This window comes from Ailuropoda melanoleuca, chromosome 2, assembly GCF_002007445.2.
Source record: "Ailuropoda melanoleuca isolate Jingjing chromosome 2, ASM200744v2, whole genome shotgun sequence".
NCBI classification, from domain to species: domain Eukaryota; kingdom Metazoa; phylum Chordata; class Mammalia; order Carnivora; family Ursidae; genus Ailuropoda; species Ailuropoda melanoleuca.
Window position 1 is genome coordinate 117,734,076 of NC_048219.1, and position 14,638 is coordinate 117,748,713.

At 32.7% G+C, this 14,638-nt stretch overlaps 1 pseudogene; it reads right to left on the reverse strand.

The window, feature by feature from the left end:
• The window catches only part of LOC100466972, a 115,033-nt pseudogene that overhangs the window by 20,506 nt on the left and 79,889 nt on the right, over positions 1–14,638 (reverse strand).

Sequence of the window (14,638 nt, forward strand, 5' to 3'; positions counted from 1 at the left end):
AAGGGAAAGTGAGATTAGAGAAATTACCCAATAATTGCATCATTTTGAAGGTCACAGTGATTTCTTTAAGAAATCTTCATTTTAAAGGGCACATGGTGGGGCACCCGGGTGGCTCAGCCAATAGGCGTCTGCCCTTGGCTCAGAGCGTGATCCCGGTGGTCTGGGATAGAGGCCCACATCAGGCTCCTCCGCTGGGAGCCTGCTTCTTCCTCTCCCACTCTCCCTGCTTGTGTTCCCTCTCTCTCTGGCTGTCTCTCTCTCTGTCAAATAAATAAATAAAATCTTTAAAAAAAAATAAAATTAAAGGGCACATGAAAGATGAGTTCCTGGGAAGCCAGAGAGGGTTGAACACATATACCAAAATTGCTTCCATGTAATGTAAGTAGATGAACAAAATTAAAAATAATACCTAAGTATATCTCTAAATAGCCACAAAGAACCATGTGACATTGATATTTCCCCCACCATAAATCCTTGCCCTTCCCTTAAACAGTCTCCAAGTATAAAGGGGCAGTGTTCAGGTTAAGGAGATCATTTATATTTCTTTGCATAGTTAATTGATTTCATGATAGCTGACTCAACATTTTTGGCCATAGTGCTTCATTCTACTAATTTTGATAAAAACTGAGAATGTAAATAATACATTACATATATTTTGACTTTTCATGTTTGATGATCTAATAAAATGATAAACAGGTTTAGAAGTATTTAACAGCATCTTTGTAGCTAACTGTTTGGATACTGAGTATATTACAGATTTTAATTTGCTCATTTCCCCCAATTGAGTCCAAATCTGTAATGCCTCTTCAACTTTTTAGATAATATTTTTCTCCTTTGTATATATTCCATAGACTATACTATAACTATTCATTTGTCTATTAAAATACAAAAATTGCACTGATTTATGTCTATATGAACTCTGAAGTTCTCAAGACAGCAGTTCTGTCTTAACAATATTTTTTCCTTAGATAATTAACACTGTGACTGACAGAGAGTTGTTTTTAAAAGAGAATTTGTTGGATTAATGAATGCACCTATGAATGAATTAATAAATGAATTCATAAACATATTTTTATAGAGTGCTTTCAATATGCCAGACATTTAACCAAATTCAATTCAATAAATATTGTTGAGACAGTTTTATGCTACAGATGTTGTGCTAAGTGTTGTGGCAGGAAACATTCTGGTAGCCAAAAGAGGCTAAATAATTTCAAGATCTATATTCAAATAAAAAAGGTAATTTCATCCAAGAAACCAAAATGTGTTCTTGCTAGATTAAAGAAATATAAAAAGGAATTCAAGTTAAAAAATTAGTGAATTCTTATCAAATTTCTAGAGACAAAAGTATCTTAAGCTTAAATAAAATAGAATTCTTCAAGGGAAAAGCAAGTTGATTGAAAACAAAATATGATTTCAAAAATGTACATTAAAAAATAAAATAAAAAACTAGGGCAAATTTACAGCCATTATAATAAAGATCTCATGTCATTGATGATTGATCAGGTCATACAAATTGAGTGAAATCTACTAAAATATGGACAGACACATTTTCAAATAGCATAGATATGAAATTAAGCAAAAATGCAACCAATAAATAAACTAGTGTAAATTTTTCAACCTAATATCAAATATGTAAATTAAAACAAATAATGTTATTTTTAACACTAGCAAAATTTTGGAGGGAAAAAAGCTCTTAAATGTCCAATGCTGCCAAAGGAGTAAAAAAAATCTGACATTTGCAATGCACTTTGTATTATAAATTATTAAGCTTTACAAGGAAATTTTGCATTTTGACCAAAAAAAGATATACATCACATGATTCTCTAACACCACTTACGGGGATTTTACTAGAAAATAAATTATACTTTATATACTTTATACTATATAATTTATTATTATATGATTGGGAAGATTAGAATGATTAAAGAAATCATGTTACATCCACTTTGAGGAACTATTTATTGGCTCATATATCATCATGTTAAGAACTTGATCTTCAGCTCCAGATTCTCCTCATTTGAATCACAAATAAAACATAACTATCAGATTTTATACATTTTTTGAACATTTCCGTGCCTCAGTTTATTCTATTGTGAAATTTGGATACAAATAGTTGAACACATATTTATGTGTGTGTGTTAATTGTACATATATTTGCCATATAGTTGTGTAAATTCAAGGATTGCAAGGTGGAGTCTCTCTGAATTAACTCCCATATATTTTGATCAATAAACACCTTTTATGCTTTTACTCTATGCCAGATGTTCAGGATTCAAAGATGAGTAAGAGACTGTCCTTTTCCTTAAGGGAAAGCTTATTTGACAGCATACATTCAGTGAAGAGGCGTATTTCTACCAAGGGGATTTGGTGGAGGAGAAGGGTTTTACCTGAGATATTGTTACTCTTCTATCAATATGGAGGCCCCCCCCCCCCGTTAACCTATATAAAACTTAATTTTCAAATCTTGTTAAAAAGAATATCTATTCTTAATTAGTTTAGGAGTTATGGTAGATTATCCACTGAAAGATTAATTACATGCTTTCCAGTGAAGTATTATAAGCCATAAGTTGAAAGTTGGACCAGATGCATTTCAGCCCTGAAAACTCATTAACCATCTGACCATGTTGCACATATGGTAACAAAGTGAAGAATGTATCCAGTCAAACACACATAAACACTTCTTCATCATCATAGGACAACTGCCTCTTAATGTATGCCAGTAATCTTTTGATTTCTCATACCTACAAATATATAGTTTAGGAACAGAGACGCTACCAAGAGAGAGGTTTCAAATGGATTTGTAAACCCACACTAAGTGTATAGAAGTTGAGACTGCTGGTTTCTACTCTGCTTTTGTTACAAAATTTGGCACTCACCTCTCTAAATCTCAAATTTAAAATGCACTTTTACTGGAAATGTGAAAATCCGTGTTGGGGGTGGACAACTTCTCTGTTGGGGAAATCACCTGCGTTTTCATTGGCCAATATATTTTAATACCTAAATGATCTAGCTTTTAGTTTATCTGAGAGGGACTGCCCTCTCCTCTACCTCTTGGGTGGGTACCAAACTTCAGTGATATACCACATCTTCACAATTCCTGCTCTCAACACAGTACAACCACTGACAAAGTAAACATTCTTTGCAGCTCTGCCCTAGTCACAATATGGCAACCGGCCTCACCAGCCTGAATCATGTGATGGATGAGGAGGCTTCAAAGGGAAGTATTTGACAGTTCCATGTGTAAAGCCAGAATATGTCTGCCATAAATACACCAGTGTAAGTAGTTTACTTTTTGTTCTTTTGATTTTCTTTTTTGCCAAAATGTCTTAATTTGATAGGTATTTACATGTGCGTAACAAACACTAGCATTATGCCTGATCTATATTTTAATGAAGCTTACTAATCAAAAAAAGTTTACAAAAAAAACAATCTGTTCATCTCTCTCTTTGAATATGGATAATCCTTTTGCATTCCTTAATAATAGCCAGCTTACAATGTTATAATGCTGCAATATGTCTATATTGGCAAAGGAGGAGTCTATCTTATAACATGAATCCTGAAATGTGTCTATTTCTTCATTAAAGTTTCCATTTTAATGAAAAGTGATGGTGAGGGAACTGTCTTTTAGTTTGAGTAGACAGTTTAGTATGTGTTCACAGGTACAGATGGGCCTACAACAATGGTCACGATCCGTCAAACAGATAACTTATTATTTTCTTCTCTATGAATATGAAAACATAAATGGCAATTTAACTTATTATTTCTTCTACTTTTGAAATGTAATGAATAGAACTGATGATAATTACCAAATTTCTAAATATATACTCTAAGTTGCTTGTATGATTTTAAAAAACAACCTGAGTTATTATCTTTTTTATGGGTATTTTTAGAATAACTTTTATTTGCTGATTGTGGGTGTTTATTTTCATGCAGGAACTTTAAAGAATGTGCAAGCACTGTTATTAGAATAAAATGTTGGAGAGAGGGGACAAAATAGTCTGCTATAAAATGCACAGGGAAAGCCATAAACTTTTGTTCATTAAATATGGTATTATTTCTTTTTCTTTGTATTCATTTCCATTGTTTTCTGTCTTTATTAAGATAGTAATAAAAGGTTGAAGTTTACCAAAGATTCATATACCGAAGGAAAATGGTCCTAGGGTTTGGATAAGGCATGTAGCATCATTTAACTTAATCATTAAATTATTTTAAGGATATTTTGAGCAGTTACTACCTTCATGTTACCGACAATATACTTAAAGGCTCATATCACAGACACTTGATCACATTAATGAATAAAGCTCTTGTTTGTACAGGTAGCACAAATTAAAGATTAAATAGAAAAAGAAGAAACTGTGATTAGAGCAGTAAATAAATAAAGGAAAGAAAGGAAATCATTTTGGCTCAAATTGTACTGAGGTTATACAGAAACAGTAAGAGCCCACAATTTGATGTTTGTATTTTAAATTTTGGTATAAAAGTTCAAATATATCTACTGAGTAAAGTGTTCATTTTTATCTCTATCTCATTCTTTAATAATATTATATACCAACCGTCGATTATAAAATACATAAATAAAAATGAAAGAAAGAAAAAGCAAGTGTAGAAGAAAATTAAAATAAAACCACAGTAAGTTAAGTGCCATAACACATTGAATAATATGCCATATGTTTAGACTGAGGGCCACAAATCTGGTCACAGGTACCTTTACAGCCAACACAAGGGAAAACATAGTCACTTATTTCACCAAATTTTTTTTCTAAAGAAACCAAAACAATTTTTCAGCACATTTTAAAGACAAATAAGTTGTGGAAAATTGGTATGAGAAATAATAAATCCATGAATAAAATCTCACAAAGCACCAGATTCTGTTTATGATAATGGATATTCTTAACATTTTAACACAACAACTTATTCTAGAGGAAAGAAAATTGCTCAAAACTTAATAGAGGATAATAAAGTATCTCCTAAAAATTTAACCCTGAATCTTGACTACTATTATTATCTGATTTTAGCCTTTAAAGCCTTTATAGACTTAGTAGCTTTAGTATATTTTATATAAAAGATGTTTTTTTAAGTAACTAAGATACTTACAATGAATATTCATCTTGTATTCTGAGATGTTAGCATATTAGCATATTATCTGGTGTTTTATCTCTCAATATAAATTTCTGCACTAACATACATAAAATATGTTTATCACAGAAAAGTCATCATTTGTTTCTATGTACAACATATTATACTGAAGAAATATCTTTAAGAACTTTGTTTGAGGTCTTCATGCCAGAAGCTGCAGGTTAGGGTTCTTTTGATGTTGAAATGGAAAAGTAGGTATAAAACAGAACCTTAAGTAGGGAGGACTAGTAAAAACCATGGAATATCTGTTATGTATCTGACAGTGTGCTAGGTAAGTTCATTTTGATTTTCTCATTTAACTATTCAAGACAAATCTAAAAATTTGTTATTTTTACCCCCCTGTTTCTATATAAGGACACTAGCATCCAGTGTATTGATTTTCTTACCAAATGTTACACAACATAGACCAGGTGTCAAAACCCAGGTCTTTTAAGCTCTAAAACCTTTCTTTGTACGACATCATGCTACCAGGTAAGTAAACATGTTCTTTTATCTTTACCACTTTCCATTTCAAGCCTAGACAACTTATTTTGTTGACTGTAATTCTCCCAGTATCTCATGTTGAATCCTGTTCAACTTCCCATTCTGGTATCCCCTTCTGGCCATATCCCCTGTTCCTCAACACCTCTCTTTTCACATCTGCAACTTTAAAAAAAATCCTCATCTGTATTTCAGTAGGATCACATTCTTACCTGCAATTGCTCAAAAATTGGGGTAAGAAACTGACTAATTTAGATGTGTATCTATGTAGCTATAGATATATATCTGATAAATATTGGATAGAAAGCTAACTCAGGGGCACTTGGGTGGCCCAGCGGTTAAGCGTCTGCCTTCGGCTCAGGGCGTGATCCCGGCATTATGGGATCGAGTCCCACATCAGGCTCCTCCGCTATGAGCCTGCTTCTTTCTCTCCCACTCCCCCTGCTTGTGTTCCCTCTCTCGCTGGCTGTCTCTATCTCTGTCTAATAAATAAATAAAATCTTAAAAAAAAAAAAAGAAAGCTAACTCAGCACATATTAATGCCTGCTCAACTTAGTTTAGATAAACTATATGAATGCCAAGAGCTCTCACTATGACTTGGCTATTTATTACATAATACCTATTTAGCATCAGAAATATATGTACCTTGTAAAAATGTGGAGAAATTAGAACTTTTGTGCACCATTGATGAGATTTAATGGTGCAACTGCTCTAAAAAACAGTATGGCCGTTCCTCAAAAAATTAAAAATAGAACTCCCCTGTGACACAGCAATCTCACTTCTGGATATATATCAGAATGTAAATAGGGAGGACAGGATCTCAAAAATGGAAAGTAGGGTCCTAAAGAAATATAGACATACCCATGTTTATAGCAGCATCATTCATAATAGCCTAGAGGTAGAAGTAACCCAAAGTCCACTGACAAATGAAGTTAAAGAAAATGTGGGCTATACATACAATGGAATATTATTCGAACTTAAAAAGGAAAGAAATTCTGTTACATGCCACGACATGTATGAACCTTGAAGGCATTACACTAAGTGAAAGAATCCAGTCAGTAAAAGACAAATCCTGTATGATTTCCCATAGATAAGGTACCTATACTAGTCAAATTCATAGAAAAAAAGAAAGTAGAACTTGGTAGAGTTTCAGTTTTACAAAAGGAAAAAAGTTCTGGAGCTCTGTTGCACAACAATGGGAGTATATTTAGTACACCTAAAAATGGTTAAGATGGTAAATTCTACGCTATGTGTGGGTTTTTTTTTTTTACCACAATTAAAAATATATATATGACTTATAAGAAGTGAAAGAGAAACTTGTATTATCGAAATTAGGGCATACTACATAATAATAAATAGTCTGTTTTTCTTAATGGCTTTTTCAGAAATGGTGAGAAGATTTCTTTGAGAGTCTTTATGGAACTCTACCTTTTGCTAACATTCTATTAACTTCCTTTAAGTTGATTTCCAGTGATTGTGGGTATGTTATTCCATATGTTAACCAGTGAAATATTTTAGCCTTTTACCACCTGTTCATCATAAATTTCCAGTTACATTTAGTAGTGTTTCCCACTTTTCTGTTTGGTCCATGTAGAACGGTGATCATGTGCACTTGGTTGATAAATGATTCTAAGAGTCACTAAAGAAAAAAATAATAAATAGTATCCCGATTTGATATAAATGTGGTACTACCTTAAATAAAAAGTTGTTTTCTTCATAAAAATCATTATCTGAATTTTAGATTCTATAAGAAATCCCATCACGCTTGATGTAGTTAAGAACTATAATTTAGCTCTCTTCTTTATTACACACTGAACTGTCACTGAAACCTTATTTTATTAATTACTGCAAAAAAAAAAAACCCTTTAAGAAAAATGATAGTTAACAGAGGTGCAAATACATTTTAAATATATTGTATTTTTAAAGTTTATTCTTTCATTCTCTATTAAGAAACTTAAAATTGATTTAATTTTATTGAATTGAAATATACTAATTGTTTAATATTACTTTAGATATATATTTATCTATCTAGGTCTTTTATCCATGTTTCTGAATCTCCTCATTCCTTTAAAATTCTATTCAATTTTATATGCACAAAAGATGCTTTTCTTTTTCTGTTTGTTTTTCAGTTTTATCCTTTTTAAAAATAATTCCTTAGTAAATTTTTGTTTTGAGTACTTTATTGCTATGGATGATTCATAATGTGAAATATCTTACATTAATCATAGGCTATGTTTCTTCGGTTTTAACCTTCTTACCTAATCAGTTTAACCTCTTTTCAGGAAGGAAACTCAGTTTGGGATCTTCCTATATATATTGTTAATTGCTTTCAAAAATTTATGGTTATCTAAAATCACCAAGCTTATTCATTTCCCTTTGCTTTCAAAATGGCATCATATGGATAATTACCCTTAGCTAAGTAGTTATTATTCTGTATATTATTAATATTGTAAAATAGGCAAGTAGTATTAAATTTGATTTTCCAAGTATGCTTTTTATACCTTAAGAAGTTCATTTTATATACCATTGACATTTATAACATAGTATAACTTTTAAATAGATCATTCAAATTCCTTAATGAATTGTTGCATTTTTTTTTCCTAATATGGGAGTAACTACTTAATCACATAAAGGCGAAAAGGTATCCCTTCTCAGCATACATCTTGGGCTTCAAGACAGTTGCATGATTTACACATTTCCCAATATTATCATCACTTAGCCTTTTTACAAGCTGCCTTAAATTCTCTAGGTATATATTTCCATCTATATGACTCTATAGATTTATCACATTACTAATTACTCTATTTAAAAAGTAAACTCATTATCATTTGATTTGAATTTTTGTCTGTCTTTACCATCACTTTGATTAAAATAGAGAAATCTAAAATGCAAGTTTCTAAAAGAAAAACAAAAATTAAGAAAATTTAGCAACAGTTGCTTCAAGAACTTCTTCACTTGGTATGCATGCTTGCTTTATTAATTCTGTGGTGCTTGAAAATACGACTTTTAAAAATCCTGCAACCTTGAAATAGCAAAACACAAAGGAAGCACCAAGAAAAAAAAGAAAGAAACCCAAATACACACAGTGGTCATTCAAGTTATTTCCCCAGTGATCCCCTGAATTAATGGTGCAGCATTCACAGAGCTGAGTTCCTATTTCTTTCTCTTGTCTTCTATTTCTCAATGACACTTGGTACAATTCTTGCATGGGTTTTTTCTTCTTTAACTATTTTTATAGACTTTTCATTGCCAGGGGGGTGCCTCGCTGGCTCAGTGGGTAACACATGCAACTCTTGATCTCAGGGTCATGTGTTCAAGCCCCATGTTGGGCACGGAGCCTACTTAAAAACAAACAAACAAACAAACAAACAAAAAAAACCCAAACTTTTCATTGCCAGTCTTCTTATCTACTTCCATTACCCTGTATTTGTTATTCAATCTGTAGACCACTGTTTCTTCTGTATGAAAAAAATAGAGAAATTCAAAATAGTTTCCAAGTTTCTCAGGTGCAAGTTCCTCTCTGTTTACTGAAGTGGAAGTCCTTACTGATTTAAGGCTATTTGAAGAAAATCACTAGGTTCAATTGCTTTAAATAGAAACTAGCTCCTACAAAATATTACTTGCTTAAGAATTGTCTACACAGCAGTTATATATTGGTCAAACCCACCTCCTAAAAAAGTGTATATATGATTTGCCTTTTGGTTTCTATTTTGCTGTCTTTTCCCACATGAATCCCTCAGATATGTAAACATACTTATTTTAGAGTATTCTTTTATTTATCTTTATGATACAGTAAAAATAATTGTGTTTAAATGCAAGTGAGATTGAGTGAGGGCAAGTGTTCTGTCTTGATTGTGGTTGTCAGGTGGTAAATAAATAGTAGTAGATTAATTAATGGATCCTACAAAAATAATCAATTGACTCAATCAATTCCTTAAACGTATAAAGCCAAATTAACTAGAGAATTCTGTTAAAATGGACTAATACTTAACTGCCGTGCAGTCAGTATAAATCAGTAATGGGCAATGGGCTGGCTACTGGCCACCTGCCTCCAATCCAGATGCAGAATCTGTGGTCTGATTTCAGATAGGATGCTTGAGTTCATAAAAGAAAAGGAGGATAATTCAGTGAACAACCAAGATATACAAACAAACAAATAAAAAAAAGACTTTCCATAATAACCAACTTTGACCAGGCGAGGGATCCTTTAAGAAGTGTTAACTCTGGGGGCACCTGGGTAGCTTAGTCAGTTAACCATCCAACTCTTGATTTTATCTCAGGTCAAGATCTCCAGGTCATGAGATCAGGCTCTGAATTGGGCATGGAGCCTCTTAGGAGTCTCTCTCACCCTTTCCCTCTTCCCCTCCCCACCTCCCTCTCTCTCTCTCTTTCTCCCCATCTCAAAAAAAAGTGTTAACTCGGAGCAAATAAATTGTGGCAGGATACAGATTTAGGGAGAGGTTGGGAATTGTCTGGGAGAACTCCCCCATGGAAAGAATAATACCAAGCAAAGACCCCTAGTCCAATCCATAACACCACAGCATCCTTCTGGTTTGGAAAATAGGGGTGGCAGCACTACCCTGGCCTGTGTAATTGCTTCCATTAACAGCAATAATCCCACAACCATATGGAAAGGGAGGTCCGTGATGGAGAAGGTCTACTTTGGTCATTTCAGTACTCCCAGTGTCAAACACAATTTTTGTCACATGGTAAGCACTCAGCAAATAGGTTATGGGTAGAAATGAACATATCCCAGAAACACATCTGATCCTAATGGCAAAGTCACGTGACTCATAAAGTTACTTGAAATATCTGAACACATTTCTCTACCTGCAAAATAGTAAGGATAATACCTATTTATTAGTGTTTCTTAGATCCCAAAGGAAAAAGAAAGTGAATATATACTATGAACTCTACAAGAGTACAGAATACACAGAGTCCGAAAAATGAGAATGTTCCTCTGTCTCAAATATGCCAATACATTATTTAAAAAAAATTTCCTACATTTTAAATAGCTTTATTGAGGAATAATTAACATACAATAAATTGTACATCGAGTTTGATTAATTTTGACATATGTATACATTTCTAAAAACACCACTGCTATCGAGATAAGGAGCAAATCATCACTCCCAAATGTTTTCTCATGCCCATTGGTTATTCCTTCCTCCTATCATGCCCTCTTCCCCCAGACTCTGGTCCACTCTACATCACTATAAGTTGGTTTCCATTTTCTAGATCCCTATATAAATCTTATAGTACTGAATCTTATAGCATGTATTCCTTTGTTTTTTGTTATTATTCTGGCTTCTTTCACTCACTGTAATTATTTTGAGATTCAGTAATGTTTTAGCATATATCAATAGTTCATTACTTTTTACTGCTAAGTATATTCCATTCTATCCATAGACCACAAGTTATTTATATCTTTAAACGTTTATAGCTGTTTGGGTTATTTCCATTTGGAAAACAAAGCAGCTACAACTATTTTGTACAAGTTTTTCTGCTGATATGTGTTTGTTCACAGACATATGTTCTTTTGGGTAAAAGTACCTGGAGTGGAATTCTGAACAATATGAGAGGTGTTTGTTTACTTTTTAAGAGATTACTACTATTCTCAAAGTAATTGCATAGTTTTACATTTCCACCAGAAATGTATAAGAGTTCTAGTTTCTCCACTTTTACACCAACGCTTGTATGGTCGATGCTTTCAACTTCAGCCACTCTCCAGGCAATGCAGTGCAATTGGTAGTCTCAATTTATATTTCCTAATGAGTAATTCTCTTGAGCATCTTTTGATGTCCTTATTTGGCAGCCATATACCTTTTTTGGTGATGTGTGTTTAAATTGTTTTTCCACTTTTTATTGGTTGTTTTCTTACTCTTGAATTGTGATAGTTTTTTACATATTCTGGAAACAAATCTTTCATCATATATTTCATTTGTAAGTATCTCCTCCTGGTCTGTGGCTTATCTTTTCACACTCTCAACGTATTTTTTAAAGAGCACAAATTTTTAATCAAAACTTCTACTCAAAACAAAAGCACATTTGTGCAAATGGATAAACTGATTCTAAAATTCATAAGGGAATGCAAAGGGCCTAGTAGAACAAAAGTAGCATTAAAAGGAGAACAACAAAGATGTAGAACTAGTACCACCTAGTTTCCAGATTTATTTTCAAGGCAGTATAGATCTGCCATAGTAGAAATATAGATCAATGAAACAGAATATAATGTCCACAAATTTATTCACACAGTTATGAGCAGTTGATTTTTGACAAATTTGCAAAACAATGCAGTGGAGAAATTATAGCATTTTCAACAAATGGTGCCAGAAAAAGTGAGTTTTCATTTTCTCTTTAACAAAAATTCTAATCCATGACTTATACCACAAACAAAGTTAACTCAAAACTATACAGCTTCTCTTAAAAAAGGTAGGAGAAAATTTTACACCCTTGAGCTAGCAAATATTTCAATTCAACACCAAAAACTTAATTCATAAAAGAACAAATTGAATCAAATAAATAAAAGAACAAATTGATGCAAAGGATTTACTAGAATTTTAAACCCCACAGGTTAAAACTTAGGTGATTAAAAAGTAATGTTATTTTCTCAGCAACATTCTCCCATTACACAAAGTGGGCAATCTCGTATGTTCAAAAAAATAAAAATAAAAGAACATTTTTCATTACATTTCTTCTTATTAGATATTCTGGAATTATTGTAAATGGTGTTTTCAAATGCAATTTTCTAATTATTTGTTGCTAGAATATAGAAATATAGTTTATAATTGGCATTGTATACAGCACTCTTGCAAAATTCACTTATTAGTTTGACTATAGATATTTCGGATTTTCTACATTCACAATTTAATCATTATAAATAATTATATTATTTATTTATTGTTCCTTCCAATACTGATGAATTTTACTCCTTTTCCTTGACTTACTATGCTGGTTAGGACAGCCAATATAGTGCTGAATTTAAGTAGTGATGGTGGCTGTCCATATCCATAGAATTAGTAGTGACGTCTTGCTTTCCAAAACTAAGTTAGCAATTTGAGAATTTTTTTTTCTGTAGTAGTTTATTAGGTGTTTATTAATTTTATTAATATTTTCAAAGAACAAATTCTAACTTTATTAATATCTTCATTTTTCCTTAACTTCTATTTTATTTATTTTGGCTCTTCATTATTTCCTTCTGTATTTTTTTTTTAAGATTTTATTTATTTATGTGACAGAGAGACAGCCAGCGAGAGAGGGAACACAAGCAGGGGGATGGGAGAGGAAGAAGCAAGCTCCCAGCGGAGGAGCCCGATGTGGGATTCATCCCGGAACTCCGGGATCACGCCCTGAGCGGAAGGCAGACACTTAATGACTGCGCTACCCAGGCGCCCCTCCTTCTGTATTTTTTAACTTCTTAAATTGAAAAGTTAAGGCATTGATACTTTGCATTTTTAAATTTTTTTCTGAGAAAGCAATTCAAGACTATCATTTTTCCTGTAAGCATAGATTTAAGTTCAGCCCACAAGTTTGGGCATATCTTATTCTCAGTAACATTCATGTTGAAGCATTTCTCATTTATTGCCATTGTGATTTCAGGTTAAGTTTGTTAGTTATGGTTTTCGTTTTCCCATATCACTTCTGATTTTCTGTAATTTTTTTTGTATGTTTTCTGTCATTTGCCAAGGGAAGTTGCTAATATTTCACATTATGATTCTGGACTTTTCTATTTTTTTGTAATTTTGTTATTTTTTTCAATATAAAGCAAATTTACGGAAGTATAATTGGTTTACAATATCATTGGACATATTTAATGTGTACAACTTGATGAGTTTAGACCCTACCACAACCAAGGTAATAAATATATCTATCACCTCCAAAAGTTTCCTTCTGCCCCTTTGTTTTTGTTTTGTTTTACGGTTTCTAGCCTCTTAACAGATTTTAAGTGTACAATACTGAACTGTTAGCTATAAGCACTAAGTTGTACAGTAGATCTCTGAAACTGGTTCATCTTTCATAACTGAAACTATATAGCTCTTGAAGAACTCCCCACTCCACCTTCTCCTCCACCTTGGCAGCCACCATCCTACTCTCTGTTTCTATGTGTTTGACTATTTTATATACCACATGTCAGTGGAATCATGAAGTATTTGTCCTTCTGCGCCTGGCATAACGTTGCGACTTAGCATAATGTCCTCCAGTTTCATCCATGTTGTCTCACATGGTAAGATTTCCTCAATTTTCTCCACCTCCCTCACTCCACTCTCCTTTTTCTCCTTCTCCTCTTCTTTTTTCTTCTTCTTCTCCTCTCCCTTCTTCTGCAAAACATACGATTGGAAAAAGGAGTATATTAATAGTCTTTTAAGATAATTGTCAATATTTTTCTTTGCCACTACAATGAATCTCAACAAACAGTAGTTTCTTAAAGGTTAGTTGCAATGTGAAATCTGAAACCATATCAGTATATATATATTTTTTAATGATTTTTTTTATTATATTATGTTAATCACCATACAGTACATCCCCGGATTCCGATGTAAAGTTCGATGCTTCATTAGTTGCGTATAACACCCAGTGCACCATGCAGTACGTGCCCTCCTTACTACCCATATCAGTATATTTTACATATGCTGTTACGTGAAAATCCACTGGTCTGCTTGCATTTTGAAAAAATTAGTTTTACCATTGCATGCTTTGAAAATGTGCATTAGTCTTTTGCAAAATATTGGTTTGCTAAGTTATGCATATCTTTCAAACACTGATATGTATCATATAATATATTAAGATTAATATTTATAGTTAACATTACCAGTCTCATCTGAAAGTGTTGGTGGGCTGGCTATAAGGTTTATATTAATAGATATAAGTTTTTGATCATTCAATTTTTGCTTGAAAGTTCAAATTTTGTGACTGGCAACAAACACTCTTGCTTTTCTTGAGATTGTAGGTCGTTTGGTTTATTCTTAAGTAAATGTCTACCAGACACCAAGTTTGAATTAGCATATTTCCTTTTCAGGCATTC